We start from the raw sequence: 10,529 nt of genomic DNA, 5'->3' as shown, positions 1-10,529 counted from the left end.
CCGCTGCGCGGTCTTTCCGCAGCTCTTCCGGAGGGGGTTACCCTTGGGTGCTGCCGGCGCGGTAGCCGGTGCCTGACGCGGACAGGGCCGCGGCAGCCATCCCCGAAGTTAGGTTAGCGCCTCCTTATAAGTGAGGCCAGACTGATACCTATTATCTCTCAATCCTCACCACAGCCCTGCCAGGGGAAATCTGGGCATTTTCCCTGTATTTTAAGTGAGGACCCCACAAGTTAATGAGGCGCCCAGAGTCGCAATGCTAGGTATAGGGGTTGCTCCTGGTCGGCTTGCCAGCTGCCTCTCCACGAGTTTTCTGGTTCAGCTGCCTGTCCAAATGTTGACCCTAATGTCTGCTAGGCAGTGCTACTAGTGTTTTACGGAAACGCATTTTGGGAGCCTGACCATCCTTTTTTTAGGGTGCCTATATCAGAACAGACGCCCAGGGATGGCCCTCAAGGTCCTTCTTCACTGCTCTAATCTTCCTTTCGAGGTCACTTAGTACCACTCTTCCTGTTACACATCTTGAGCTCTGCTGGGGGGGTCCCCTAAATTAGTGTACACTCAGATCTGGCACGCTTGGCCTGGAAAACTCTCACCCTCTTCTCTGTTTTAATTTCTAAAAGCTGAGTCAAACGCCATCTCCATAAGCCTATGCTAGAATGCCCCTCTCCATCCTCAGTCCTGGGGATACATCCATGTGGCAGTGCAACCTCCTGCATGTTGTTACTGTCGTTATAGTCAGATGAACACTGTTCCCCCATAGCTTAAGGGACAGGCCTTGTCCTACTCATGAACGATTGATCCCTTGAAGCATGAGCACAAGGCCAGCACACCACAGATGATCGATGAGTGTTTGCTGACCTGTATAGGACAACACAGATTAAGGAAGACAGATCTGGTAGCGGCAGGCAAGAAAGCTGAAAACCAAGACACAGGATGCAGGTCTGGAGTGACGAGGGCCTGAATCAGGAAGGGATAAAATTGAGACACATGGAAAACGTGCTTGAAGTACACATATTTTTATTGTAAAGAATCATATACAGATAAGGTAGTATTATGTAGAGAGTGACTAGTTGAGGATAATTCCAGAGTCTTTAAGCCAGAGAAATGGACTAATTTAGACATTTCTGGACTCATTGCTCATTATTGATATGATGTTTTTAAGGGCACTGACACACTTGGCTTAGGATGGTAACTAGGATGGTCATATAATCGAAGGGGCAGGACATATTTAACCTAGAAACCTTTTTTGTGTGTACATAATGACTGTACACAAATTCTAACAAACTTTCATGTGAGGACTGGATTAGATGACTTTCTTTTGTGTAGCTTTGGAGGGAAAAACTCGAACAATGGGGGGAAGAACAGGAAGCTGGATTTGGGTTTCCTGTGCTGTGGGAGGCATCACAGTGGGGGATGATAATTGTAACAGAAATGCTGAGTGTAGTGAAAGAAAGGTCAAGGATGAAGTTATGTGTATATTTGTCAACTATATCACATGCAAATGGTTTTCTCTGCACATCTACATCAATAAATGACAACTCTTAATGTGGTTCTGTAAATATTCAAAATATTTATGAGCTACTATATGCCAGGTAGTGTTCTAGATGTTGGCGATAACAGCTGTGAATCTACTAGATGAATCTCCCTAAAGTTCTGATTGCAGCACATTCCTGCTCATAACAGTCGAACGTTTATATTAACCACCAAATGAAGTTTACTCTTCTGGTGTAATGGTCAAGACCCTCTTCCACCTCTTCCAGCCTCTTTCCAGACCATTCTCTTAAACCCTCCATTAAACCAGATCACTCCCCACCTGCCTTCTACATTCTCTCAGCTTGACATACACTTCTCCTATTCCTCCACTTTTTCTCGTCTGCCAAAGACTTACTTATCCTTCAGGCTTCTGTTCAAATGCCAACCCACTCTCAAAGTGAAAACCGTTATCTTCTTCTGAAGACCACTAGTATTCTTCATCCAGCAATTCCTTAAGTATTTATTAAAAAACTGTTGTCTTTGCAAGCCACAAGATGCATAAGACACTTTCTCTGTATTTACATCCTTTACCATGTACTTTAATTTAAAACAGTCTTGATCTGTCACTCAAGGCTAGAGTGCAGTGGTGTGATCTTGGCTCACTCCACTTCCCAGGTTCAAGTGATTCTCGTGTGTCAGCCTCCCAAGTAGTTGGGATTACAGGCATGCACCACCATGCCCAGCTAATTTTTGTATTTTTAGTAGACATGGGGTTTCACCATGTTGACCAGGCTGGTCTTGAACTCCTGGCCTCAAGTGATCTGTTGGCTTCAGCCTCCAAAAGTGCTGGGATTACAGGAATGAGCCACTGTACCTGGCCACCATGTACTTTAGAATAATGTGCATACTTTATTTCTCTTACTAAAGTATAAGCTTGAGGGCAGAGTCAGTCAGTGTCTAGGTGCACATTTCTGAACACCTGCTAGGTGCAAAGAAATAGGCTAAGTATTGGAGACAAAATGAAGACTGAGTCCTTTCAGGACATGCTGAGGGCAGGCAGATCCCTACCCCCTCCCCCACCCCCAGACCTTGCCATCCCATCAAGTGCAAAGTACAAAGTGGTATAAAGGTAGAACAGGAAGAATAGGGTAATTCTGCAATAGGCCATCAGTAAACTTCATTGACTCAGCTTGTAGCCAACAGTTTGTATAGGGGTCTGTGAATGGAGGTGACCATTATTTTCACCTTCCCCAACAGACCCACACTGAGAGATTTCTGCCAATGTGATGGGACTGGGTCAGGCAGAGGGATTAAATGAATAGGAAAGTAGTGAGCATGAACTCAGTCCAGCCTGACAGAACGAGTAGAGGAGATTCAGAATCTCTGTGGAAGACGCTGAGTGGGGTAGGACAGGAATTCAAGAAAGTAGAGTGGGTGGAGGTATTGGAAGAGGAACCACAAATAAGTTTTGGGCTAAATCAAGGAATCCCTCCTTTCCACAAGCTTCTGAAGACCTGCTAAGTCTACAGCTGTCTGGGTAATAGAAATATAGAGATGAATAAAATATGTTCCTTTACAGTATGGAATCTATCCCATACCCAAGGGTGTAGGCTTCCCTCAGTGGGAAGAGTAGGAGCCGTGGTGTATCAGGATTTGTAAAGACTAGGAATTTAGAGGTGAGTAAGTGAAGCCATTTCTAAGTGGATGACATTTCTAAGAGGCTATAGGTGGATTAGTAGGGGCTGAAGGCACCCTAGAGCACCAGTCTCCAAAAGGAGGCAGCTGCAGCAGAAGCCAGTAAAGCCTTTGGGGAGGAAGAGGAGCAGGACATGGTCAGATTTTGGATTCCTATGTCAGGAAATGGTGGACGGTGTCCAATGCTAAGTAAGTCAAATAGCATCAAGGCAGTTGGGTTTGGCTAGAGGACACTGTCAGTGGTTTATGAAGTGAGACAGAAAGGAAGGGAAGTAAAAGTTATAGGCATGCAGAGCAGGCACATAGTACACGGCTTACATTACTGTTGGGGCAACTGAAAGGCAAGTAAGTAGGGCAAAAGTATAGATCACTATTTCAAATCCCTGTCTGAAATGTGAGCGCAATGGATATTCACAATGTCAAATACCAGATGTTGAAGGCTTACTGTGTTACTAGTGGTAGAAGGACCGAGAAGATTGTTTCAATTTAATTCATCTTGTTCCTATATTGCTAAATACAGTATTTTCTATTCTTCAAACATTCTAATTTCAGTTACAATAAAAATATTGGCTTCAAGAGCAGGGTAGCTTCCAGTTCTTCCCCAAATAACTCCACAGATGTCAACTGACACAGTTTTCAAATAGAGGAAAGAACCAAGTACAGAAAAGTGAAATCTAACAATTCAGAAAAATGACAACTGGAAAGACTGGGCTGACTAAATCCTGAAATGCAGATTTTATATATACGTTTAAGGAATAAGGGTTTGCATTAATTTCAAGTTGCAAACATATTGTAATGCCGTATCAAAATGGATTTCAGGAAACAAGAAAATAAGTGAAAATATAAATTGAATCAGTAACAGACATATTAATCTGACACAGAGGATTTAATGTCTTTTAAGTTAAACAGTAACCTTAACAGAAAACGATTGGAGTTTGTGCTGCTTACAGTCTGAGGTCAACTTCAAGGACACAAACATTGATTCCATCGGAGAGAGTGCTACTTATTTTTACATTTGTACAAGTAAACTAATTGTGAAGAACTACAGTCAACTAGATAAAATTGGAATAGCACAAAAGTAGAATATTTGTTGACAGGATATTTGAATATCAACTTTCTTTAAAATACAAATTCCTAGTCCTTAATGACAATTTTTTGAGTTATGTTATATAAAAATTATGTTCAAAATTCACATTTAGGCTCAGTGGTTCACAAAATATACAGAAAATGAGCTTAAAATCACAAAGCAGAACTTTCAAGGGAAAAAAATCAGTTTCAACACAAAATGCAAGGTAAGATAAAATAAGTTTTTATAACTGAAACCACTTTAAAGGTTAAGAACAGTAGTATAAATAATAATGGTATCACATGCAAACCTGTAGGATCTTTAGAAAGTATTTTGATTTTGGCTATTTTCACAAACTAGAGCATTTAAAATGTAAGTAGATACATTTACACTTAACATATGATATGATGTGTTGCTATAAATTAATTTTAAAAACCTTAAATACTTTTGTCTGTGTTTAAAGACTGGTTCCACCACTTAGCAGCAGTATGACCTTGGACAAGTTATTTAATATCCTTGTATGTCAATTTCCTCAACTGTAAAACAAAGGTACAATTTACTGCAGTTTTTTTTTATCAAATGAGTAAACCAGAACAGTGTCTGGCACGAGGCAAACACTGCATAAGCATTTGCTGTTTTTATTAAGAAATGTGTTGAGCAACTTGGGGAAGTAATTTACCTCTGGAAAACTTAGCAGATTTAACAAGGGTAAAAATAAAGATTTTTAGTAATGTAGGTTTAAGTCAAGCATGGGGGCTCATGTCTGTAATCCCAATGGTTTGGGAGGCTGAGGCAGGAGCACTGTTTGAGGCCAAGAGTTCACAACCAGCCTGAGCAACACGGTAAGACCCAATTCTCACAAAAACAAAAATAAAACATTATCCAGGCATGGTGGTGCAGGCCTGTAGTCTTAGCTACTTGGGAGGCTGAGGCAAAAGGATTGCTTGAGCCCCGGAGTTTGAGGCTGCAGTGGGCTATTATCAGGCCACTGCACTCCAGCCTGGGTGATCGAACAGGACCCTGTCTCTAAAAAAATTAAATAAATAAATAAATGTAATACAGGCTGCCCCTTTCATTAACATTTATTAGTAGATTTTATATATTTCTGGGAGCAAGTTTTCAACTGGATTTTAAACGTTTTAGGGAGGTATAATTGATACACAAATTACACACTGAAAGTACAGTTTGAGAAGTTCTGACATATATACACCCTCAAGAAAGCCTCACTGCAATCAAGATAGAGAATACATCCACTACCCACAAGTTGCTGCACGCCACTTTGTAATCTTTACCACCTCCCCCACCAGGCAACCACTGACCTGTTTTCTGTTACTATACGTTTGTCAACTAATGTTTAATCAGCAGTTACTGATGGTATTTATTAAATACATAACTGATAGTAGAAAAAAAGTTAAGAACTATAAAAAGGTGGCTTATGTTGGTAGAAAAAAACTAAAAAAAGGTAATTTTTAATGATGGCAGCAATTTAGGGTACTTATGTGAGAAAATTAAAAGTTACAAGTAAAAATTTATGAAAAAAATATTTAAGAAGTAAAGTTGATTCATGATATTACATAGTAATTGACGGTGTTGCTAACATCTTTATATGGCTTCAGTCGACAGGGGTTGTTAGTGGTTTATTAGGGCCAGGAACTAGGAGGGATCCTCACGGCAGGATCTGTATGTGACTATTTAAACTCGCTCAAGAGCTACACGACTAGTAGCTACCATATTGGACAGTGCAAATATAGTAATTTCCATCATCGCTTAAGTGCTACTTTAAGCGCTGATTTGGAAGACTTCTGAGGTATGTGATCTACGATGAAAATGAGGAGAATCTAAGCTGAAGCTATGGCAATGAGATGAACAGAAGGTATCTCTGAAATACTTAGTGTGATGAAAAGCAATGTGGAGGGGTGCCTTCTAGGTTTTTCCCTAGGGTAAAGAGATGGACCATAGAACCATTTACCAACATTAAATGTCAAAAGAGCAGGATTTGGGAAAGGGGATGAAATCAGATTTGCATCCACTGAGAGAAAGGCAACTCTGGGACAGGCCAGTGGTATCTCAAAGGCCGATGGATCTCAGAATGTGATCTGTGGCAAGTCTGTGGAGACAGAGCTCCAAGGAAGGAACAGTAGCCATGGGTAAGGACTGTAGCCATGCACTAGGGTAAGGGAACTCAGGGAAAGTAGGCAGCTTGAGATGGTCAGAGGCTAGCATCAGGGCGTGGAGCACAGTAACATTTAGGATAGGGTTTTCAAACTGTGAATATCTTTTGTCATGAAATCAATAAAAGATATGTCCACCAGCATTTAAAAATAGTATACAAACATTAATGTGCTTTATATATAATTTGGGTAAAGATCTTTTCCTGTACCTTTTTAATGAATATATTTAGACATATATATGTATACTGAGTTGCAAGGTAAAACATGTATCTGGGTTGTCTTCCAATTAGTTTGAATTTCACCAGTTTATAAAATGAGCACCATTGGCCAGGCATGGTGGCTCACACTTGTAATCCCAGCACTTTGGGAGGCTGAGGCAGGCAGATCCCTTGAGGTCAGGAGTTGGGAGACCAGCCTCACCAAAATGGTGAAACCCTGTCTTTACTAAAATTACAAAAAAATTAGCTGGGCATGGTGTCATGCGCCTGTAGTCTCAGCTGCTCGGGAGGCTGAGGCAGGAGACTCACTTGAACCTGGGAGGCGGAGGTTGCAGTGAACCGAGGTCATACCATTGCACTCCAGCCTGGGCAACAGAGTGAGACTCTACAATCATTCAATCATCAATCAATCAATAGAGCACCATAGACCAGCAGCTAAATGGGGACTGGGATAGTGTCCTTTTTCTCATCATTGCCTGAAATTCTGGCACATAACAGGCAGTCAGTAAAGACATACAGCATAAAGAGATGAATCAACAAGCAAGAGAAGAGGAAACCCAGCACTAGGGTTACTCAGAAACTAAAGGATAAGAAAAAAAGAGAGAGAAATAACCCAGTGTCAGATGTCAGTGATGTGGCAATACTGAGAGCATGGATGACCTTATCTTTGTAATTCCTATGAATTGGCAGTACCTGAAGCCAGGTTACAGAAGTAAATGGGAAGAAAGGAAGGGAAGAAAAGACAAATGATAGTGGAGACCAGGAGGCATCTGTTTGTTTTGTATTGAAGATGTGAAAGTTCAGTATGTACTCAGAAGAAGTTACAGAGAAAAGGCAGGTTCTAAAAATGTGCTGTCCACGAAAGGAACCACTAGCTACACAGAGCTATTTTTTTGAGTTGGAGTTTCACTCTTGTTGACCAGGCTGGAGTGCAATGGCACGATCTCAGCTCACCACAACTTCTGCCTCTCAGGTTCAAGTGATTCTCCTACCTCAGTCTCCCAAGTAGCTGGGACTGTAGGCATGCACCACCGCACCTAGCTAATTTTTTATTTTCAGTAGAAATGGGGTTTCTCCATGTTGGCCAGGCTGGTCTCGATCTCCCAACATCCGGTGATCCACTGCCTCGGCCTCCCAAAGTGCTGGGATTACAGGTGTGAGCCACTGCACCTGGCCAGAACTATTTAAAATAGAATAAAAAATGCAATTCCTTTATCACACTAGCTCCATTTCAAGTTCTAAATGGCCACATGTGTCTACAGACTATCATACTGTGCAGAGCTGATTAACATTTCCTTCTTTGCAGAAAGGTCTTTCGGACAGTGTTGCTCTAGACAAAAGTTTTAATTCATCATGTCTGTGCTGGCTTCAATAAAGAAGCTTAGGTTAAATCAATGCACAGCATTCCCCAATCTCTACCAAAACATTATTCAAACCCAGCAGAAAAAAACTACTGTGGGATTACATTACAATCCATACATGACAGAATCACATTTGGTCTCAGTAGGTGACAGTTAACCTTGGAAGAGGCCAATAGAGACTTTAAAGGGGCTGCTAAAGCTCAGGATGTGATCTAGGGGTCTGGGCATTGTAAGTATTCATATTTTCCCACCGAAGATCTGTGACAAGCAGCAGCAGTTTGTGATTGCTAAGCATTACACAGAGAAAAGGGGCTATGGGATGGGGCATTAGAATGATAGGTATTGGAGCATTGCTGAATAAGAAAGCCTGGAGAATTCAGCCTAGGGTGGACAGACATCTTGGGTAAAATGAGGTTATTATAGTGAAATTCTAGTTCTACAAAATTAAAGTGACTGGTAGAGAATAAATAAATGTTTATCACCTTATATTTAAATTTTATGGTTTTTGTATGGCACTTTAATAACAAAAAGAACTGTGGTAGAAGACTAAGGCATATTATCCATCAGAGCGTCCACTTAGACAATGTTACTCAAGATCCTGACTTACTGAAATTAGAGAAATCACTTTTGTAATTTAAAAAAACCCCTCCAATTTAATGGAAAAATCTGTTTTCAATCACCTCTTTTAAAGGAATGTATTTTGCTCTGCTCAATTTAAAAAAATTGTTATTTATGGGGTGAAGGGATAGAAGAAATGACTGAGAACTGTAGAACTCTGGGCACATGACTCCATCCAAACCTCTGAGTTACTAAGAGACAAACTTTACATGGCTTCTAGCAGTTTAAGAGCATGTCTGTAGATTAACCTCAGCTCCCCCATTAAAATGCCTGCCTGAGAAAGCTCAATGCTACTAGGAGAATTTACTGTTTGTTCTAGCCAACACCTGATGATAGCCTCCTGACCTCCCTTTCTCAGAGCATTTATTAAGGGCTTACAATTACGAATCCTTTCTTCTTCTCTTTAGGGTGTTTATGCCTCTCCTACAACTCAAGAGGTCCTTTTCAAGGACCTGAGAGCTATTCCTCTGAAATGGGATCGTCAGGAAGGGCAGAGCCTCTACCTCCCAATCTCGGTGCAAGAATAACACTCTAGGCCATGCGCAGTGGCTCACGTCTGTAATCCCAGCATTTTGGGAGGCCTAGACGGGTGGATCACCTGAGGTCAGGAGTTTGAGACTAGCCTGGCCTACTGGCAAAACCCTGTCTCTACTAAAAATACAAAAATTAGCCAGACGTGTTGGCGCGCGCCTGTGATCCCAGCTACTCGAGAAGCTGAGGCAGGGGAATCGCTCGAACCGCGGGGGAGGGAGCAGGGGCGGAGGTTGCTGTGAGCCGAGATCGCGCCATTGCACCCCAGCCTGGGCAACAAGAGCGAAACTCTGTCTCAAGGTAGCAGACGCATCTGGCCTAATCGCATTTATCCTAATCAACCTGTAATGTTTCACTTCTCTGACACTACCGAGTCCTGATGACCTTCCTTCCCCCATTCTCCCTCGGAAATGCCCAGTCGCTTCTGCACACATCGGAACAGAGGTCAGTTCTTTCCCTTTCTGCAAGTAGTTACTGAATCAAGTTTTTTCACTGCTTTCATGTCCAGCTGGGTTATCTTCGACAGGATCCAAAAGGAAGGGGAATTCAGGCCATCTGCCTTTTCCAGCCGCAGGGCGAACTTTGAGTTGGCTTTGAGGAAGTTACGCCTTTCGTTAAAACAACACATTTAATCCCGAAGCCCTTCCCCTCAGGCCTGGGCCCTTGCCTCATCAAGCAACGCCTACAGGTGACAGCCAGGCCGCGGGTTCACGGACCTAGGTAACGACGCGCACTGCCGCGTAACAAACTCCTGCTCATGGAGGGCGTGTGAGCCTGGGCGCACCAGAGAATTCACCGCGTTCACGGTGACTACGTTCCTGATTAGCATTCACGGAGTAACTGGTGACCCCACCAAATGTCGTTCGAGGTGCGAGGTACAGAAGCCTTGAGGACTGGGATTTACCTATCGGGGCCGTCCGCCGTCCCTAAGGCCTCCGCCGACTTCACTGGAGTGAGGAAAGTCACTTTTGGAAACCGACTTCTCCTTCGCGGGCGAAGTCGCCCCCGCCACCACGGCCGGAAGTTTACCACTCACTTCCGGCGTCGCGCCCGCCTCCGTCACCAGGCCGGAAGCCGACCGGCTGCCGCAGCTCCGTAAAGCAAGATGGCACTACTCTCTCTGAGTCTGTTATCTCCGTTTTATTTCTAGTGTTCCTCTTCTCACAGATTTACTCCCGATTTCCTTCACGCAGCGTAATTTTCTTCAGCACCACATTCTCATGGTTTCCTTCATTCAGCCTTGGTGGAGGATGGGATGGAGACAACTGGCGACTGGCCTGAGCAAAGCCGGGCGCCATTTTGTACGGAAACTGAAGGCAGGGCGGGGGCGTGTGGAGGCCTCCAGAGGAGGCCGGTCGGAGACAGAGCGTGGGAGGGAGGGCGTTGTTCACCGGTG

The sequence above is a fragment of the Aotus nancymaae genome, unplaced genomic scaffold (assembly GCF_030222135.1).
Source record: "Aotus nancymaae isolate 86718 unplaced genomic scaffold, 86718_ANA_hifiasm-v0.15.2.pri h1tg000032l_1, whole genome shotgun sequence".
Taxonomy (NCBI): Eukaryota; Metazoa; Chordata; class Mammalia; order Primates; family Aotidae; genus Aotus; species Aotus nancymaae.
This window is presented reverse-complemented; position numbering follows the sequence as displayed.